This window comes from Scyliorhinus canicula, chromosome 3 (genome assembly GCF_902713615.1).
Source record: "Scyliorhinus canicula chromosome 3, sScyCan1.1, whole genome shotgun sequence".
Lineage (NCBI taxonomy): Eukaryota > Metazoa > Chordata > Chondrichthyes > Carcharhiniformes > Scyliorhinidae > Scyliorhinus > Scyliorhinus canicula.
In genome coordinates this window covers 145,729,522-145,751,016 of record NC_052148.1, presented here as the reverse complement: position 1 = coordinate 145,751,016, position 21,495 = coordinate 145,729,522, and positions in this window count along the sequence as shown.

The following is a 21,495-nucleotide window of genomic DNA, read 5'->3' as shown; positions in this document are numbered from 1 at the left end:
CCAAGCAAAGTACTGTACACACCCCTGTCAGCATCAACGGAGCCGAGGTGGAGATGGTTAGCAGTTTCAAATTCCTAGGGGAGCACATCACCAAAAATCTATCCTGGTCCACTCACGTCGATGCTATCACCAAGAAATCACAACAGCGCCTATACTTCCTCAGGAAACTAAGGAAATTCAGCATGTTCACATTAACCCTTACCAACTTTTACAGATGCACTATAGAAAGCATCCTATCGGGCTGCATCACAGCCTGGTATGGCAACTGCTCGGCCCAGGACCGCAAGGAACTTCAGAGAGTCGTGAATACCGCCCAGTCCATCACACGAACCTGCCTCCCATCCATTGATTCCACCTACACCTCCCGCTGCCGGGGGAAAGCGGGCAGCATAATCAAGGATCCCTCCCACCCGGCTTACTCACTTTTCCAACTTCTTCCATTGGGCAGGAGGTTCAGAAGTCTGAGAACACGCACGAACAGACTCATAAACAGCTTCTTCCCCACTGTCACCAGACTCCTAAATGACCCTCTTATTTACTGACCTCATTAACACTACACCCTGTATGCTTCAACCAATGCCAATGCTTATGTAGTTACATTGTATATCTTGTGTTGCCCTATTATGTATTCTCATGTATTTTCTTGAATTTTGTTTAATTCCCTTTTCTAATGATCTGTTGAGCTGCTTGCAGAAAAATACTTTTCACTGTACCTCGGTACACGTGACAATAAACAAATCCAATCCAATCCAATTTGCTAAGTCTAAATCTAGAATTGCACCTTCCCTGTTGGGCTTGTTATGTGCTGGCTAAAAACGTTCTCTTGAATTCAGTTCAAAGATTTTGCATCCTCTAAGCCCTCACACTCTTTGTATCCCAATTGATGTTAGGATAATTAAGGTTCCCATTGATTATTGTCCTATTGTTTTTGCACTCAGATGTTTATCTCCATAGTTTCTCTTCTAATCCCCTTCACTATTTGGGGGTCTAAAGTCCACACCTAGAAATGCGGCTGCATCTTTTTAATTTCTTATATTTGATACTTAATTTAGATCTTCATCCCTCTACAAAGCTGTAATTGATTCTTTAATCAATAATGCTGCACCCTCACCTTATTTTATCCTCTTCCTATCCTGCCTGTTGAACAGCCACTTTTGCCCCTTTTAAGCCAGGTTTCCTGTACAGCAAAGATATCATGCAGCCACATAGCTACCTGGGCCCTCAGCTCATTTATTTTATTTGCTACACTCCTTACATATACACATTTCAACACTGCCAGATTTCTGCACTGTACACTTTTTAACCTGTGCTTTTTCTGTCTTATCCATCTTCTGTTCCCTATTCTGAATTTACTATCAGGTTCCCAATTCCCTGCCAATCTAGTTTAACCAGCCCCCAACAGCACAAGCAAATTTCCCTATGAGGATATTCATCCCAGTCTTGTTCAGCTGTAGATCGTCCAGCTTGTATAGGTCCCATTTTCACCAAAACCAGTCCCAATGCCTCAGAAATCTGATGCCCTTCATCCTCCACCAGCTTTCCAACCACACCTTCAATCATCACTTGAATGTGGTTCTGGGAGTAATCCTGAAATTACTGCTTTAAATGCCATGCTTTTCAATCTCCTTCCGAGCTCCCGGAAATCTGCTTTCAGCACCTCATCCCCTTTTTACCCACGTCATAGGCACCAACGTGGACCACAACTTCCAGCTGCTCACCCTCCCCCAGAGAAATGTCTTGTTGCTGCTCCATGACATCCTTGACCTTGGCACCAGGGAGACAAAATTCCATCCTCATCACAATATCACTTAACTACTGAACATCCAATTTTTTTTCCTGACCCCCACCCCCTCCTCCCCACCCATGTTAGCTGACTTTGGCCAGGATTTTCCTAAGAGCCTCTGTTGTTTCATCAGGACAAGGTCAACAGACATACGATAGACATACTGCTCACTGAAGTAAATAGGGATGTTGCTGCAAAAAGAGACATGCCATCAAAGCTTTTTGTCTTGTACACATCAGGATAGCTCACACGAAATTTCAACTGGAACAGGAAACAATAATTTATACTACGTGAATAGAGAGTGCTCATTGGATGGCAAGTGGGCTCTCAAACCAGCAGGCCGACTCAAATTGGTGGGAATGAACCAGGGTTTGACTGTTCCCTTGTCATCCCCAGTCCTTCCCAGTTACTCCCTGGTTCATTCCCCAGGGCAAGGACTTGATCAATTTGAGTTGACCTACCCGGTTTGAATTCGAACAAGGCTGGGCAATTAACGGTTCCATTCTGCATTCTCCATGGCAATGTCTCCACCAATCAGTGGCAAACCAATCAGTGCTCTCATCTCATGTAGTATAAATTGTTCCTCCGTTAGGGTTGAACATTCTTGTGAGCGCAAGATGTTTGTAAGACAAAACGCTTTGATAGCATGTGGGCACGATTCAACCAAAACATTTCTATGTCTGGTTTTGGGAGCATTTAATGGGGAGTTTCACACTGTCTGCAGCACTGAGGAAAAACCTGCTATTCAATGGCACTTTGCAGTTTTTGTTTACCTCGCTGAGGAACGCTCCATCGAGGTCGGACTTTGCTTGCCAGTGCAAGAAGACTACTCATGAAACGGAGCGCTATTTTTAAAGGCAGCCCTGATCTTTCGACCTCCCTCAGTGACCCATGTGGCTTCCAGACCTACCCACTTCACCCAACCTGCCTCTTCTGGGGTCCTCGGGCCCCCCTCACCCACCTCTTATGGACGAGGACCTTCGGAACTTGAGCCCTAGATTGGGCAACCTGGCACCTGCGCACCTTGGCAATGCCAGCTTAGGCATAATTATTGAACTATGCATATCTAGATCTCGCCCACTGAAAGCGAGATCCAGATTGTGACGTCCCATGAGGTTCAACGGCTTTGTCCCGACATCAAGTCGGGGGCGATGAGGCTGCTGAATTGCACCCTGTATCTTTTTGCAGAAATACTCGAATTGAGAATTACCAAACAAGTAAATAGAGATTCTTTCAACTCCCCATGAAGTTTCAAAGTAGAGTGAGACTAGGTCAATGTTTTTGTGCTGAATAAGGCATATCAATAAATACAGCATTTATGAGGCATTTTTCCCGGCTCCATCCAGGTAATCACGGGATAACAGGAAAAGTACAATTAGATTCAGGAAAATGACAGGTGATTAAAATAAATTTAAAAGTTAAAATACTTAATGACAGTTTGACAGCTTGTTGTATTATTTTCTGGATTAAAATGTTTAAAAATTGACTGTGATCCATGGCACCGTGACAGCATGTGTGAACACAAACTGAAGAATCTGCTTTAAAGAGCTATTTTTGACAAATGTCTAGCGAAAGATTAAAAGATTGTGGTTAATGAACACCTTCACCAGTATTCAACTGCACAAGTTGGAGTGGATTGACACAATTTGTCTGTGAACTAACTGTTAATAGATACAGTGTGAATCCAATCTTGTTTTGTGATATTTGAGCCTTGCATTTGCATATGATTAGTTTTTGTTCTTTTAAGGTTTTCTCTTGCCTTTCTCCCTAGAAGAAAGTGTCTTTATCATTTTTATCTCTTCTTCCCAATATATATCCTCATTCAACCTAGCGAGGATGCTGTTTGATTTTTCTCAACTGCTATCTGTGCCACATTCTGAAGTCGAGGTGGGCACTTTTGTTTTAGTTTGCCTGTACATTCTTTTCTCCTACTCTACAGTTATCCCTCTTTTCTCTTTCCTTCTGATCCTTCTTCCTTTTGTTCATTTTCTCCTCCCTTTTCTCTTATTTCCTCTTCCTTTCCTTTTGTCGTTTCCACTCACTTTGTCTCCTTGCTTCTGTCTTTATTGCTTCCTTTCCTGTCTCTTACTTAACTTCCATACTCCAACTCTTCTGTCTCCCATCTCCTTTCTTTCTCTTATCTTCTTTATTTTTCTCTCACTGTGACCAAGATTTTACGGTCTCCAGATCACAATTTTGTAAGATAGGTGTTGGGAGTCTTCATACTGACTCTGTGGGAATTGCCCAGGAACTTTGGATTTCCAATATGCAATTCCCCTTCTCCCGGGTTAATCGGAAAAAGTCCTCAACTCTGAACTAATGTATCAGAGACTTTGGTAAAAGGTCTGACTTACCTGAAAATCACAGAAGAAATGTTAGAGAGAAAAACCTTAGTCTAACTTCTCAGTAATTATACAATTGACTCCCCAACCACTCACACTGATCCCACCAACACTGTCCCCCCATCCATTCCGATCTCGACACCCTACCCACTTACCACCCCGTCACCGTACCCATCCAAAATCTACCCCCTGCCATCCTAACACCTTATCCACCTTCTACCCCCACTTACCACCTCATCCACCTACCACTCCACGTCCTTAATCACTTACCTTACCCACCTGCCACCCTACCCTATTCCCCATATACCTGACCACCCCCTGGCTCCCCTACACCCTTATCCATTTACCTCACCCCCCTACTACCCTGACCTGACCCAACCTCATCACCCAACTCCCCCCCACTGACCCCAACTCTGCCCCAACTCAACTTGGCCTGACCTCAACACGTCACCCAACCTATCACCTAACTCACCTGCAACTGTACCCATCTGCCATCCTGCCCATCTATCAACCAACCCACCTGCCACCCTGATACCTTCGCGATGTCTCACCAGACCCACCCATCCTTTCCACCTGCTGCCCTACTCAATTGCCACCTCACATACTCTAGAATCCACATCCCAACCTGCCCCAGCAGCTAGTTCTGTAAAAAGGGGCATGGCCTGTCTTCCCCTGAAGATCCAATGCTATGTCAAAGCAGTTATATATTTGGAGAAGCCAGGATCAGAAGTCCCAATGGGAAATGCGAAGCGTGGCTCAGAAAATTAGAAACGAAGTGGCAACCAAATAATGATTGTCGCTGTTCTGAAGATTTGGGTCTGTACTTCTGTCAGAATTGTTCTCTTGTTTTTGTTTCACACTCATCCTCTCCTTTTGTCCCACTCCAACATATTGATTAGTACTTTTTTGCACTTATTATCTCTCTTTCATTCAGCTAGAATAGTACAGGGGCGGGATTCTCCGACCCCCCGCCGTGTCGGAGAATTGTCCGGGGCCGGCGTCAATCCCGCCCCCGCTGTGTCCCGAATTCTCCGCCACCTGAGATTCGGCAGGGACAGGAATCGCGCCGCTCCGGTCGGCGGGCCCCCCGCGGCGATTCTCCGGCCCGCGATGGGCCGAAGTCCCGCTGCTGACAAGCCTCTCCCGCTGGCGTAGATTAAACCACCTCTCTTACTGGCGGGATTGGCGGCGTGGGCGGGCGACGGGGTCCTGGGGGGCGATCTGACCCCGGGGGGGTGCCCCCACGGTGGCCTGGCCCGTGATCGGGGCCCACCGACCGGCGGGCGGGCATGTGCAGTGGGGGCATTCTTTTTCTTCCGCCTTCGCCATGGTCTTCACCATGGCAGAGGCGGAAGAGACCCCCCTCCCCTGTGCATGCACCGGGATGATGTCAGCAGCCGCTGACGCTCAAAGGGGTGAGCGCCGGCCAGCGAAGTCCTTTCGGCCCCATCTGGCGTGGCGCCAAAGGCCATTCACGCCAGCCGGCAGAGCGGGAACCACTCCGGCGCGGGCCTGGCCCCTCAGTGTTAGGGCTTGGCCCTTAAAGGTGCAGAGACTTCTGCACCTTTGGGGTGGCCCGACGCTGGAGTGGTTCACGCCACTCCATCATGCCGGGACCCCCGCCCCGCCGAGTAGGGGAGAATCCCGGCCCAGGTCTGGGTACGACACTATAGGAAGGATGTTAATACAATACAAAGGGTGTAGATGATGTCCGCAAGAATGGTTCCAGGGATGCGAAACTTCAATTATGATGGTAGATTGGAGAGGGTGGAATGGTTCTCCAGGGAGAGAAAGAGGAGATTTTATGGAGATATTCAAAACCATGGGGGCCTGGGCAGAGTAGATAGGGGTAAATTGTTCCCCTTGTCAAAGAATCAAGAGTGAGAGGACGGATTCCCTCCCTGACAGTATGGTGTTCACTGGTGGATGACGGCTGCCAGCGATGAAGTTATGAAGTTAATCAACTTGAACGGCTTAGCTGGTTCTTGTGAGAGAGAGAGAGAACTGTCCATTGTGGGAGCCCACTCTCGCATGGCTAGGGTCCTGTTGCATGGCCTGTTGTCCATCCTGAGGGGTACGAATGAGGGGGAACCTGTGAGAAGCCCTGTTGAGCTTTGTGTCTCCGGTGAGATGGTGGTGAGGTTCCTGACCGAGTTTAAGAACTGACTGCCGTGTTTTGGGAATCTCGATCTGGAGTGTGGGCATCTCAAATTAAATGGATTACATTTAATCCTGTCTTTGAAGCCTGGTGTTGGGGTGGCATTCCAATCCCCCACCCCCCCACCCCACCACCTCCTGGCCAGCCCTGTGAGAGCCTAGGTTGTTGACCGCCTGGGCCCGATCGCGTTGTCAGGCTGGAAGTAGTGAGGCTCGTGTTCTGATCATTGAAATCCTTAGAACATGTTGATTGATGTTCTCCATTATAGATCCTGTTTAATCCTTGACATCTACTTTCTTTGTTTACCTTGCCTCTCATTTTTGATCCTGGACTTTAGTCCCTGATAATCATAATGTTATCGTTAATGTGATTATCTTATCTGCTTGCAGGGAAGTGAATTCTTTGAAGGTGATGTCTTGCACCATTAATTATTTTAAATTAATAAGGTTGTATCATGTTAAACTGAATATTGTGAGTGGGACTTGTGCAGTTTTTAAAATCCTTTTGTATTTTTTGGGGAGAGGATGATCAGAGCCAGAGCAGGATGAGGGGGAGGAGGGTGTGGGTGGTAAAGTTAGTTTTGTCCTCGCTTTGTTAGTGGAAGGTCTCCCCAGTCAGATTTAATTATTTTCTTTTGGCTGCGTATATTCTTCTCCGGGTATAAGCAGACTGTGTTTTTATCCTGCTGAGAACGGGAGCTTGTTGATCACCCCTTAGAGAGACTTGGTCAGTTATCCTGACTTTGGTCTCCCTCTTCTTCTGCTGTCGAAATTTTGTGGTGACGTTGACCGTAATACCACTATTTTGGTGGTGGGTGGTGTGCCCGGTGGGGTGGTCCTTTTGGGAGGAATTCTTTAGGTGCTGTGTTTTGCACGGGACCAGATGGGCCTAGTCTTGCAGGAATGTTGGATAACGGGGTCATGGTAGTCCTAGGAACTGGTTGTTTTATGTTTTTATTCTTGTAGTGATGCTAAACTAAGCGAGGGCCAATGTTGTAGTCATTCTCTTGTTGCTCCTTGAGCGGTATCCTTCCTTTAAGGGAGTCGTGGGATTCCTGAGGACCATGATCCATGTTCAGTGAGATGTTGTGATGGAGTAGGTCTGAAGGTGGGGTCCAGTCTTTATCCTTGGTTGATTCCTCCTGAGAGTTGGGCGGGACTACTTGGTGGTTGGTTGGTCGGTGTTTTGCCATCTTGAATGTGAGGGCGAATGCCTGTTCAGGTCTGGGTCTGGAGAATATTTTGTTTATTAAGCAGTCAATGCTAACAAAGATTTGAAAATCAACTGGGTAAGATTCCATATATCACATTAACCATTAAACAACAAGGAAACACCACTATTCCATATTGGTACCAATACAAAGTTATATCAGCTCATTTTCACAAGAAAAAAACCCCACATTGTATCAGCCCTCACAGGTTCCTCAAAAGAAACAGAAGATAAGTCTGACAATGTGTTATCACATCCTGAACTTTGTCACAGAAATGATCTGTCCATCAATGTGTGACTTGATCCACGTATCAGTGTCATTCTCTGTCCAGGATCAGCAGCTGTGCAGGCCCTCCCACACAGCCCAATCTCACCGGGACCAAATCCTGGCATCCACATATTTCACTGGCGCTCAAGGTGCAGTTGAACATCCTTGACTTCCAGTGTGTTTAACCCATGGTGATGTTCCAGTTACATGCAGGACTCATCACACCAGCAACCAAAGCTTAAGCAATCTGTGAAAACATTTCTTCAATGGCATCATTAGGTGGTCCACTTGGAATCATTTCACACACTAGGTCTCGCAGCGTCTTCTTGTTTCAAACCAGATTGTCTTCTGTACTCATACATCCCCCTGAGCCCAATGTTCGAGGACCTAGGTATCAAATAAAACAATTATTTTTCTTCACCGACAGAGAAGGAAGGAAACAGCAGCAGCAGCCTCCAGGCATTTGCAGCCAACAGCAGGAGCAAGCAGCAAACACAACCTGCAGCAGTGAAGTGCTCTCACAACGAACAATGCCAATTCCTTATTAGATGAGGGGCGAACCCAATCTATGATACCCAGCTCCCCCACCCAGGCCCATTTCCCCATCTACCACCATCTCTCCGTGCACTTGGGCACAGTTTCAGTGCCCCTGAGCTACATTCCCGGGGAATGGAAATGGTTACTCACCTCCTCAGATGCCCTCAGCAACCATGGCACCAGCTTTCCATTTTTAAATAGGAGTACTAAACGGTGCCCTTGCGACCTCCCGCTGGGGAGCCAGTTAGTTCTAGGGAGGCCATTAAATTGAGCTTCATCTCTTTAAGGGGATAGAGATTGCTCTTAATTGGTCTCAATTGGTGTCTTACCACGTCTGGGCGGGATCCGGAACCTGTCAACAGGAGTGGACCAATTAGATTGCGTATTCACGCCTGTTGCGATGCATGTGTTAAATCACATCCCGGATGTTTAAAAAAAACACGTTTGTTGTAATTTGGTCGTAACACCACTGTGTAGAAGAAACTTTGGTGCATCCAGTGTTTCTATGGTAACAGAGAACTACATAGCTTATTCAATTGCTCCTCGGGGTAATTGATTACAGAGTGATTGACTGCACATAAATACAAAAGTGTTTTTTTCTTTTTGAAGACCTAAAACCTCCAACAGAGTAAGAACCCCTGTGCCTGATGTTAATCAGACAGAAAACTACCCACTTACCTGTATATGTTGAAAAGGCTCTGACTTCCAATCGATGATGCTGAAGAACTCCCTTGATGCAGGAATCCTCGCAGAGAGCAGCAAAGAGAATCAGCGCAGAAGACACAACCCTCTTACAACCCACTAGCTGCCAATCTTCTCAGTGTGTAAGTGAATGAATGAATGGATGAGTGGCTCGGTGTGTACGCAATAAGTGATGAGTTAAGTGGGTAAGTGAATAGGATGAGAGTTGGGTAGGGGAGGGTGGGGAGGGTGGCAGGACAGTGAGATGGGTAGGGTGGGTGATGGTGAGCGCTAGACAGGTCATGCCAGAGGGAGTAGAAGAGCAGAGGACAACTAAAAAATCAATAAGGGGGAGAAGATAAAATGAGTGTAAGTTAGCTAATAATATAAAAGAAGATAGGAAGAGTTTTTTTCAATATGTAAAAGTTAAGAGAGAGGCAAAAATAAACATTGGACCACTGGAAAATAAGGCTGGAGAAGTAGTAATAGGAGACAAAGAAATGACAGAGGAACTGAATAGTTACTTTGCATCAGTCGGTGGAAGACACCAGTGGGCTGCCAGGGCCTCAGGAGAATTAGGGAGCAGAGATGCATGTAGTGGCCATCACTAAGGAGAAGGTTATGGGAAACTGAAAGGCCTGACGGTGGATAAGTCATCTGGACCAGATGGGCTGATGGATCTGATGATCCACACTGTCTGTGTGGAGTCTGCACATTCTCCCTGTGTCTACGTGGGTTTCCTCCGGGTGCTCCAGTTTCCTCCCACAAGTCCCAAAGGATCTGCTGTTCAGTAATTTGGACATTCTGAATTCTCCCGCTGTGTACCCGAACAGGCGTCGGAATGTGGTGACTAGGGGGCTTTTCACAGTAACTTCATAGCAGCGTTAATGTAAGCCTACTTGTGACAATAAAGATAAAGATTATTATTAGACTACACCCCAGGGTTCTAAAGGAGATAGCTGAGGAGATTGCAGAGGCATTGGTGGTGATCCTTTCAGGAATCACTGGAGGCAGGGATGGTTCCAGAGGACTGGAAAATGGCTAATGTAACACCCTTGTTTAAGAAGGGAGGGAGGCAGAAGATGGGAAATCATAGGCCGGGTAGCCTGACTTAGTTAGACAAAGGAGAACTAGTGGACGTGATCTGTTTAGATTTCCAGAAGGCCTTTGACAAGTTGCCATATAGGAGGCTGTTAAATGAGTTTAAATCCCATGGTGTTAACGGTAAGATATTAGCATGAATAGAAGATTGGCTGACTGGCCAAAGGCAGAGTGTGGGGATAAAGGGGTCTTTTTCATATTGGCAGTATAGGATAAAGTGTGCCTATGGGGGGCTGTTGGGACCACAGCTTGTCACAATATACATGAACAACCTGGAAGAAGGAACTGAGGGCACTGATGCTAAGTTTGCAGATGATACAAAGATCTGTAGAGGGACAGGTAGTATTGAGGAAGCAGGGTGGCTGCAGAAGGACTGGGACAGGCTGGGAGAGTGGGCAAAGAAGTGGAAGATGGAATACAATGTGTAAAAGTGTGAGGTTATGCACTTTGGTAAGAAGAATGGAGGAATAGACTATATTCTAAATGGGAAAAGGCTTAGGAAATCAGTTATATGGAGAAGGCAGGAGAATTGGGTTGAGAAACTTATCAGCCATCATTGAATGGCAGAACAGACCCGATGGACCGAATGGCCTAATTCTGCTCGTATGTCTTATGGTCTTATGGGTTCAGAGTGTTGGGGGCCAGAGATGGGTATTGAGGGCTCGTCATGTTGGATCACAGGGTCAAGTTGATGTGGGGAGCTGGGAGTCAGGTGGGAATCAGTTAGTGTGGCTCGTCAGGGAGGGTCAGGGGTTAGTGGGGTTGTCAGGGAGGTTGAGGGAGCAACTGACCACCCAGGGTACCCAGGAGTTTAACTGGTATTTTTCTGTTTGACATTTGCTGAGTCACAATTCAGGTGCGCAAGTTAGAACTCGCCAACGTATTTGACTCCAACTCAGAGTTGGAGACTTATTCAGAAAGTCTAAGGGAGCAGGAGGATTACCCGCCAAAAGTTCAAACTTCCGGGACAATTCCCATGGAGTCCGTATATCGGGACTTCAATAGGGTCCCGTACGTTGTTGGATGTGTCCGGACAATTCGGAGATCGGAAGATCTGGGCCAATGTTTTTTCTTCAATTTAGTTTGCACTCAGCTCAAGAGGTCAGATTTAGGGCAGCTGTTTTCCAACAACTCTCAAAGGGACTCACCAGTAGAGGTCTAGAACATACAAAACGTTTAGGATCAGGCTGTGTGTAGACAGATTTTCTAACCATAATCCGACAGTGCCTTTGAAATAGAAATTAATTAGAAATATAGCAGATACCTTTTTTCTTATTTCAGTTTCTGGAATGAGATAAGGTATGTCTGGAGGGCCATCTTGTCCTGTGCGAACACAAGACATCTCTCTCCTTTCCACCTCTTCCACTAAGACCTCCAAGAACAGCATGAGAAAGTCTTGGTGCTCTCTCTCTCTCACATGTTCCCCTTTGTTCAAAAATAACATAGCACAGAATCAGCTTTCAAATGACTTCCTGCAGTTACAATGCACCAACCGATAATGAGGTGCAGGGTGCATATACTCATGATATATGCAGCCAATCAACAATGCTGATAGGGCAGGCTGCACACATATCATCATTTATAGCAGTCAGCAGCAGGCATTACCTTAGCTCAATGAATAAGAAGTGTTAACCACAAAACAGAAGGATTTTCAACATCTTCGCCCAGAAAATGGAGGGAAAATCTCTTCCCTTTCCAGATGCAATTATCTTTGAAGGGGAGGTTCTCAAAAGATCCATATGCTTCTGGGATCAAGGCTTTGTCAACCTATGGCTGACATACTAGTCCTGAGTTCAAATCCTGCCAGAGCAGAGTTGTGATAATTGAATTCAGTTACTGTAGTATTTTGTGGGCTGTTGTCAGATAAGTGACAATAAAAGCTGAAATATTGTCAATTGTGAATAATCAACTGTTTCATTAATGTGCCTCTTGGGGTGTACCTGCTATCCCTTAGTCTGGTGTGCTGATCACTCTCGTCTCAGACTGTGTATTGACTTTTAAAGCTTTCAAACAAATTAGGAATGGGCAATAAATATTTATTTTTCGTATTGTACGTACTAACAATGTCCGGGTACATGAATCACAAAACGTTTGTTTGCAGCTGCAGTTTGCAAGTGATTAGGAAGGCAAATGGAATGTTGGTGTTTATTGGAAGGGGAATGGAATATAAAATAAGGGAAGTTTTACTGCAGGTGAATGGGACCACATCTGGAGAACTGTGCACAGTTTTGGTCCACTTATTTTTAAAAGATATAGTTGCTTGAGAAGCAATTCAGAGAGGGTTCAATCAATTAATTCCTGGGATGAACGGTTTACCTTATCAGGAAAGGCTGAACAGGCTGAGATTTATATCCTTTGGAGTTTAGAAGAATAAGAGGTGATTGTATTAAAAATAAAACCCTTGGGGAATGGATAGGGTGGATACCAGAAGGATTTTTCCTCTCAAATGGAGATTTTTTTTCTCTCATTGTTGTTGTGTGGCATGGTTTACTCCTGCTCCTAATTCCCACATTAATACATATTGCTTACTATTTATATTTGAAAAGGTGTCATTTATTGTCCACCCCTAGCTTGCCAATTAACTGACTTTTTGACCTGCTATAGTCCAATGGTTTGATATAACTGAACAGCTTGCTAGGCTACAAAGAGGGAAGTTAAGAGTCAACAGAGGTCATTTTGGTGAAAAGGGAAAAACAGCTCATAAGGCACGCCAGTTTGAAAGTCTGGTATTTTGGTCCCAACTGCTGATTCCCATAACTAGAACTTAGCTAAAAGTACTAAAAAAAGAGCACTCAAGCACTGATAGAGGCTTTCCGTTGTGGATCAGTAGGCTTAATGGTGCCATTCCCATTGAAGGTGTGGAGTGGCCTGGCTGACACACAACAGCATATTTCAGGATGTCTAGAGGGAAAGGATGGTCAGGTTCTCGAATGCAGTAATGGAGATCCTGTTGGAGGAGGTACAGAGGAGGCGGGATCGGGTGTGCTGTACGCACATAAAGGAAGAAGTCCGTCTGTCCCTCCAGTTCCTTTCTTCTGCAGAAGCTGCTGCTGTCCTGCCTGGCCCATGTACCCATACCATTCTCTCTGCAGACCCTTGCCAGAATGCCCATTGACCAAGCATTCCTTTCTCCTGGTGACTCCTAGAAGCTGTGGAGTTGCACATAAAATCACAGAACAGCATCATAGAATCCCTACAGTGTAGCAGCAGGCCATTTGGCCCATTGAATCTGTACCAACCCTCTGAAAGAGCACTCTACCCAGGCTCAATTGCCCACCTTATCTCATAACCCCACCTAACCGTCGCACACTAAGGGCAATTTGGCATAGCCAATCCACCTAACCTGCACATCTTGAGACTGTGAGAGGAAACAGGAGCACCCAGAGGAAACTCACGCACAAACAGGGAGAAGGTGCAAACTCCACACCCATCTCTTATAGTTGAAGACTTCAGAAAATTTCCAGAACAAATCTTGATGCAGTGAAGACTTCAAAAAAAATCCCGGAAAGTCTCCTGATGTGTTTTGAAAATATTCTTCAAACCTTCGGCAATATGTTACAGCAAAAGGTGATATACATCAATGCTTGAAATGTTCAATAAGAATTTGTTCACTCCCATTCATGTAGTCATTGTTAGTAGAGGGAGTTAGTTCAAGGACTGTTCACCCAAATGGTGTGCAGCCCTATCAGCACCAGCAAGCAATTTAAGTGTCAATCGGTTCCTTAACAATCCTCTCGGCAGCCGTTCCTTTAGCCAAATGGTATACTGCGCTAAACATGGATTTAACTTGTGTGTCAACTCAGGATCCTCATCTTGGTCACTTTGGAAGTTCTTACAGTGCCTCAAGGAGGCATCAAGTACGTTGCTGTGAACTTGAGGGTCACCTACAGTCCAAACCAAGAAAAGATGCAGATTTACTTCCCTAAAGATATTAGTGAGCCAGTTGGAGATTAATGACAATCTAACTGTTTTATGGTCACTTTACAGATGATGGTTTTCACATTGTCAGATTAAAAACATTAAATATCATATTCTAAAACTGCTATGGTGAGATTTAATTTTGTATTCTCAGAATTACTAATCCCTCTACGCCACTTGTTCCTATCTCTGTGATTAGCAGGACTTCTGTAGTTCAGATTGGGGACATTTGTAAACAGAATAAATTGCTGCAATTTTAGCTTTTTCTAGAAGGTGGTAAAAAGAAAGAATTCACCAAACAGATCACTGTTGAAATTTGACATTTGATAAGTGGCATATATTCAGATAAAAATTTCAAAGTAGAGCTCTTCAACTTGAAGTGCAGCAACTCAAAACTGAAATGTCATCATTATAACCTTGAGCCATTCAGTCAACAGTTAGGCAGGTGACAGCAACCTTGACGTGATATTTATTTCATAATTTCATACCTACTCTCATTCATGCAAACTGTGTATTCATTGTATCATGAACTGATATTATTACTCCTACTACTTTATCAACTTTTATTACTGTGGGAAATAATATTCCCTCCCTTAGCAAATTCCGAGTAGCTGTCTTTTAAGTAGAATCAATAAACCAACTCAAACCACACATTATTCAACATTAATATATCCTTAAGCATCAATTTCAAGGTCTTTTAATTAATCAGCCACAAATGCTGTCGAGAAAAGTCATTAAAAAAGGTCAGTGTAGTGTTTCTTATACTTATTTTATTGAGAAATAGTCCTGAGGTCAGTTGAATTATGTTGAATCGTGGTCATGAAGAAAACTGTAGATATGAATTTATTTCAGGAATTGTATTGAATTGTCATAACTGTTGGAGAAAAATGGCCATTGATCTGCACTGGATCGCAGTAAGGTCACAGTTAGACTAAGCAGGATCTAAGGCACAGGAAACCATGCAACACAGATAAACACATGCAACAATACAACTACACTCATGTCTGTTGCTTTTATTGGACAGTAAGAAGTCTTACAACAAGGCTGCAACAGAAGAGAAACATTTTTTGTCCAGGATGCAATAGATAATGGATTCTTTCCTTCTCGTTACAACACACAAAGGTTGAAAATTAATGACTGTTGGTGGGGTCCAACAAGTCACTCAAATTGTTTATAACAGATCGATGGGTCAACCCATTCAATTCAGATACAAGTCTCCTATGTCTGCTCACAGTTTGTATACATTCGACAGCTTGTGATCAAGCAGAAAATCATTGTAATGGAACTGCAGCTTACCAAAATATATCACATATCACCATGTAATCTCCTCGACTTCCGCAGAACAAAGCATATGTTTCAACCGTCCAACAATCAGGCTATAAACCAACAGACAAATTGATTGAACCTTAAACTGGGAAATGAACAATCATGACTACAAATGGTATATTTAGAATCATTATAAACTTTACTCTGCACACCAGAATGGGGGACTGGCATTGATCTGCAGGTCAGAAACACCCACAATTTATTATTACAATGCCCGTATGCTTTGGAAACTTTTAATGTAAAGTTTTTACTCAGCCATTTAACCTGATACCAATTGGCATCAGTTGGCCTTTATCACAGTAAAATCCGGATGAGTTGAACACCAGCGGAGGAGGTCCCATTCCCACTTGAATGCATCTCTATGCAACATGATATGTCTACAAACACCGCCTATGGTCAACAAAACAGTTTCAAATGCCAAATAAAAACACAGGAAAGCAGTAATGTGTGGGGGAGAAAACTTTCTTCATTTGTTCACACCTTACAATGGCCTGATCTTGTAAAATGCCAGAGCTTTGCATTGAAAAATGTCAGGTGTTAGCTCCAGAAAAATTCTGTAAACATCTTCTGCTTAGCGTGCTGCATTCAAATGTGTACAATACATCCACAATGCTGTCAACGCAGTCAAATATATTTTGGTGTTTTCATGCTGTAATACAAAATCCTGGAACCTTTGCTGCATCGGCTAGGAAAACTGGTGGGCAAAGGGATGAGGGCTTCATCAGACCCATCAAGGTAAAGTTCTATGTTTGAAGAATGTACTACATTTCCAAATGCATCAGCTGTCAGCTCTGGTGTGCATCGTGCAGCATCGTTCACTCTGCGCAAGTTTCCATGTTTGTCTCCATGCCAACATCCCATAGGTGAAAGAAAAGTGCATCATCGTTGGGTTGGTTGGCCGTACATTACTTGGATTGGATTTGTTTATTGTCACGTGTACCGAGGTACAGTGAAAAGTATTTTTCTGCAAGCAGCTCAACAGATCATTCAGTACATGGGAAGAAAAGGGAATTAAACAGAATTCAAGAAAATACATGAGAATACATAATAGGGCAACACAAGATATACAATGTACTACATAAGCATTGGCATCGGATGAAGCAGACACGGGTGTAGTGTTAATGAGGTCAGTCCATAAGAGGGTCATTTAGGAGTCTGGTGACAGTGGGGAAGAAGCTGTTTTTGAGTCTGTTCGTCCGTGTTCTCAGACTTCTGAATCTCCTGCCCGATGGAAGAAGTTGGAAAAGTGAGTAAGCCGGGTGGGAGGGATCCTTGATTATGCTGCCTGCTTTCCCCTCGTTCTCCTCCTCGTGCTCCTCCTCGTTCTTGATGTCTTGTGCAGTTGTAACCTGTTTGAACCCAGTATGGTGGAAAAAATTGTCAATGTGTCGTTTGCTGCCATCTTCCACATCTTCTTCATCATGAACATGGCTTCATGTACCCCTGCTTCTCATTAATGGACCTGATAACTTAAGAGTGAATTTTCAGATTCCTCAACACCGCCTGATCCATTAATTGTGGTGTTGGGAGACAAGAACATAACTCACCACTAAGGGCAGTGGTGTCAGGGTGTGAAAGGCAGTTGTCTGTAATGGTAACAATCTTCTCTTTCTCTCGCTGATACATTTTGTTCACTTCCCTGAAAATTCTGGAGATGATCCAGTCAGTTTTGTTAGCATTTTACTCTCTTGCCAATGTCCCAAATTTCATGAAGCAGTGTGGCTTCTTGGACTTTCCTATCACAAGAAGCAGCAGATTTTTCCGTACCACTCATGTTGGCACTTACATTAGGCATGACAGTCCTTGCTTTGCTTTCCACCATTACACGTTTCACTTGTAAAAATCAAACAACGGTCTGGTAAAAGAGGGAAACAGGCTGGTTTCATCCACGTTAAAAATGCATCTTTATGCATACTCATTCAAGACGTGGGTGAAACAATTTTGGAACCAATCATCTACTGCCCCAAGCACTGTAACCTCAGAGTTTACCTCATGGGTGACAATGCTGTGCCTTGTATTGAGTAAGTCCAGGAATCCATCGCTGGAGGAGAACTCCATTTGGCCCAGCTCCATTGCAAAGGTGACCACCCTTTCCTGAAGGATTGGACCAGAGGTGGGAACAGTCTCTGTTCAGGCTGCCTTGAACCACCTGAACAAAGCTTCTTCAATGTCAGGAGAAGCAGTCGTCCAACTTCCTTGCTGGAGAAAATACCAGTTTGTCAAACCTTTCCAAGCTCTTTGCCTTGTGTTTCATAATTGCGGACAAAGTCGATGGTGGAATCTCCCACTCCTTTGCGATGGAGCTTTCTGTTTCGCACCATGGTTTTCCACTTGGTGCATCAACTTCACTTTCTTTCCGATCAACAACACCATTAGCTTGCTCTTCAGGGTCAGCCATACTCTCAGGTTTTACACATCATTTCATAGGGAGTTTTCAATGTCAAATTACACTATCCCAGTGCTCCATAATTTTGTGCTCTTGTGTGGGTCTAACTCCGTTATGATTGGTCAAATAGGGGGCAGCACGGGGGCACAGTGGTTAGCATTGCTGCCTACGGCGCTGAGGACCCGGGTTCGAATCTCGGCCCTGGGTCACTGTCCGTGTGGAGTTTGCATGTTCTCCCTGTGTCTGCGAGGGTTTCACCCCCACAACCCAAATGATGTGCAGGTTAGGTGGATTGGCCACGCTAAATTGGAAAAAATAATTGGGTACTCTAAATTTAAAAAAAAAATGATTGGTCAAATGAAAAATTCAGTTAATCAGAGTTGCTGGAATTTCTGCTTATCAGGCATTGTCCGATGGGATTTGTTTTCCTGCCAGCAAGAACGGTTGATGACTTCGACATAACTGAAATTTGTGGCAGCCAATTTGCAATTTCAGTGTAGATGCCCAGTAAAGATCAATACAATGTAATATATGGCAGTGGCTTACAACATCGCTCACCAGACACAATAGCGTGTGACATGCTGACAGTCTCTAGCCTGGATTCTCCATGACATTGCGCAGAAATTGCGGAACACGATCGGACAGAAAATCGGCTCCAATGGCAAAATCGGGTTTGATGTTGGTTTGGCGCCGATTTTAGATTCTCCGGACCCCCAACTCGATGAAATCGCGGCGTCCGGCGCGCAGCCTGGAAGTACAGTATGCATCTCATTATCTGCCCCCTGACGACTGATTCTCCGGGTCTCAGCAATTTTGCGCTGGGCCGATTTCCTGATGGCATGGTTCTAACCACCTTTTAAAAATCGTGGAGCTGGCATGCTGGTTGAGGTGGCTGCGAGAGGAGGTAGGAGTTGGCATGTGGGGACACCGTAACAGACACCGGCCGTGCTTTCTGTGCCAGGGGGCGGGGGGGGGGGGGAGGGCTGCTGCTAGGGTAGGAAGAGGGGAGGGGAAGCAGGGGGGAGGTGAGGGGAGACAGTCCGGGCAGTTGGGGAGTCCCCGGCAGAACAGGGCGGTACGCATGCACCGAGCCCCATTACGGCGGCCTTCTTGTTGGCCACCCACCCCGGCCCCTGGGTGAACGCAGGGTTAACGGCCTTATGGGTGGGGGTAGGTGCCAGCCAGCCCTCCTCCACCCCCCCCGGCCACCTCACCCAACCGCCGATACCCACCAGGGGAACATCCAGGGCAACAACGATGGCAGCCCCCTATGAGGGCTTAGCCATGAAATGGTGGCCCTGGCAGCTGGAGGTGGCTGCGAGGGGAGGTAGGAGTTGCCGTGTGGGGACACCATAACAGGCACTGGCTGTGCTTTCCATGCCAGGGGGCGGGGGGGCGTGCTGCTAGGGTAGGAGGAGGGGAGGGGAAGTGGGGGGGAGGTGGGGGGAGACAGTCCGGGCAGTTGGGGAGTCCCTCTGATTGGAGGGGGTGGGGGGCATGTGTGGCTGAGGCACGCGGTGCCAACCGGGGCGACCATGTAGCCCATGGTACCTGGTTGTCCATGGGTGTATGCACGCATGGTGACATGTTTTCCCCTTCACCCCCTGCAGATTCTCAGGTTTGGTCACCACCCAGCAATGCTGGCCGTCATGGCGGAGGGCGCTGCTCTGCATGCAGCGCCTGTGGCGGCGACGCCGAGAAGAGGCGGAGGCTGCAGCAGAGGAGCGGGCCGCAAAGGGGCAGGTGGCAGCCGCTCAGGCTGGAGGATCGCCCGCCCGGCAGGCCGAAGAGGAAGAGGACGAGGTGGTGCAAAGGAGGCATCGGGTGAGGGCCCGCGTGTACCGGCGCCACATGTGTTTTGAGGAACTGCCGGACCAGGCATGCAGGAGGAGATATGGATGATCAGGGAGACTGTCAGACACATGATAGCACACCAGGCACTGCGTGGGAATGGGTGAGGACACCCGCTCCCGGTGGCCGTCAAGGTGAAGGTCGCCCTGACCTTTTCATAGAATTTACAGTGCAGAAGGAGGCCATTCGGCCCATCGAGTCTGCACCGGCTCTTGGAAAGAGCACCCTACCCAAGCCCATACCTGCACCCTATCCCCATAACCCAGTAACCCCACCTAACACTAAGGGAAATTTGGACCATAAGGGCAATTTATCATGGCCAATCCACCTAACCTGCACATCTTTGGACTGTGGGAGGAAACCGGAGCACCCGGAGGAAACACAAGCACACACGGGGAGAACGTGCAGACTCCACAAGACAGTGACCCAAGCCGGGAATCGAAGCTGGGACCCTGGAGCTGTGAAGCATTTGTGCTAACCACTATGCTACCGTGCTACCCTTTTACACGACGGATTCTTTCCAGTCGCTGAGTAAGGACCTGTCCGGCATCTCCCAGACATTGGCGTACAGGTGCCTCCGTGCCGTCACCGACGGCCTGTATGCCCTTGCGGACCGGTACAGTTCCCTGTAGACGGTGCCTGCCAGGATGACTGGGCAGCGGGCTTCGCCGCCATCACCGGGATGCCCTGAGTCCAAGGGGTAATCGATGGGGTTCATGTCGCCCTGCTGCCACCGGTGGATAACAGGCTGTTCAACAACAGGAAGGGCTACCACTCCATGAACATTCAGGTGGTCTGTGACCACCAGATATGAGGATCCTGTACGTCTGCATGCGATACCTGGGCAGTGTGCATGACTCCTTCATACTGGCACAATCTGTGACCCCCGGAATGTTTGAGGGACACCCCCCCGGCTGTGAGGCTGGTTGCTGGGCAACAGGGGTTACCCGTTTTGGTTGTGGCTGATGACGTCTATACGGAGGCATACCGATGTAGAGACCCAATACAATGATGCCGATGCAGCGAGCAGGGGTGTGGTCGAGAGGTGCCCCGGGTCCTGAAGATGCGTTTCAGGTGCCGGGACTACTCTGGAGGAGCCCTCGGGTACGAGGTAAGGAGGGTCGGCTGCATCGTGGTGGTCTCCTGCGTCCTCCACAATATAGCTCAGCAGAGGGGCGATGTGCTGGAGGAGGAAGAGGAGGAAGGGCAGCCTTCGTCAGACGAGGAGGAGGAGGGGGAGGGGGACAATGAGTGGGACGTGGGGGCTGGCCAGGCACGGGAGGCCTCACTATGCTATCGGCAGGGCCAGCGAGCATGGGACGCTTTAGTCGACACACGTTTCACCAACTAGTGGGGAGGGGGTTGCTTGGCATGGGCACAGACACCACAATATCACACCCCTTCACCATCGACCACCGTCACCTCCCACACTACCGAACCACCCGCATGCTCCTCCCCCGTTATATATACCTGCGGCACCAAGAGCCGGGGGCACTGGGTTAGCAGTGACAGTGGATCTGGTCCATGGGGTGGAGGATGATGACAGCCCGCTCTGCGATGAGCTCCATGCTCCACATCGTTAGACAATGCTGAGGACTGGGGCGATGGGGATGGTCGGGGGAGGGGGGGGTGTTACACGGTCCATCCACTGGGCCTCACTCGTCCACCCCCCTCACTCCCAGTGGCGTTCACTGCCAGCTCCACCCCCACACTCATTGGACAGAGCACAGAGGCAGGTTTCAACGGTGTTTAATATGAAGAGATATATGCAGTCTGTGCCCTAGCCGCTATAACTAAACTGTGCCCTGCATCCGTACCAACTTAACTGGCGTCTAACTTTCTGGCCTTACAGGCCTCAACACTATGCCTAGGTGGTTCCCCAGATGGTACAGTAGGAGTGGATGCGGACTGCTGTGACCCCTGCCCTGCTACGAG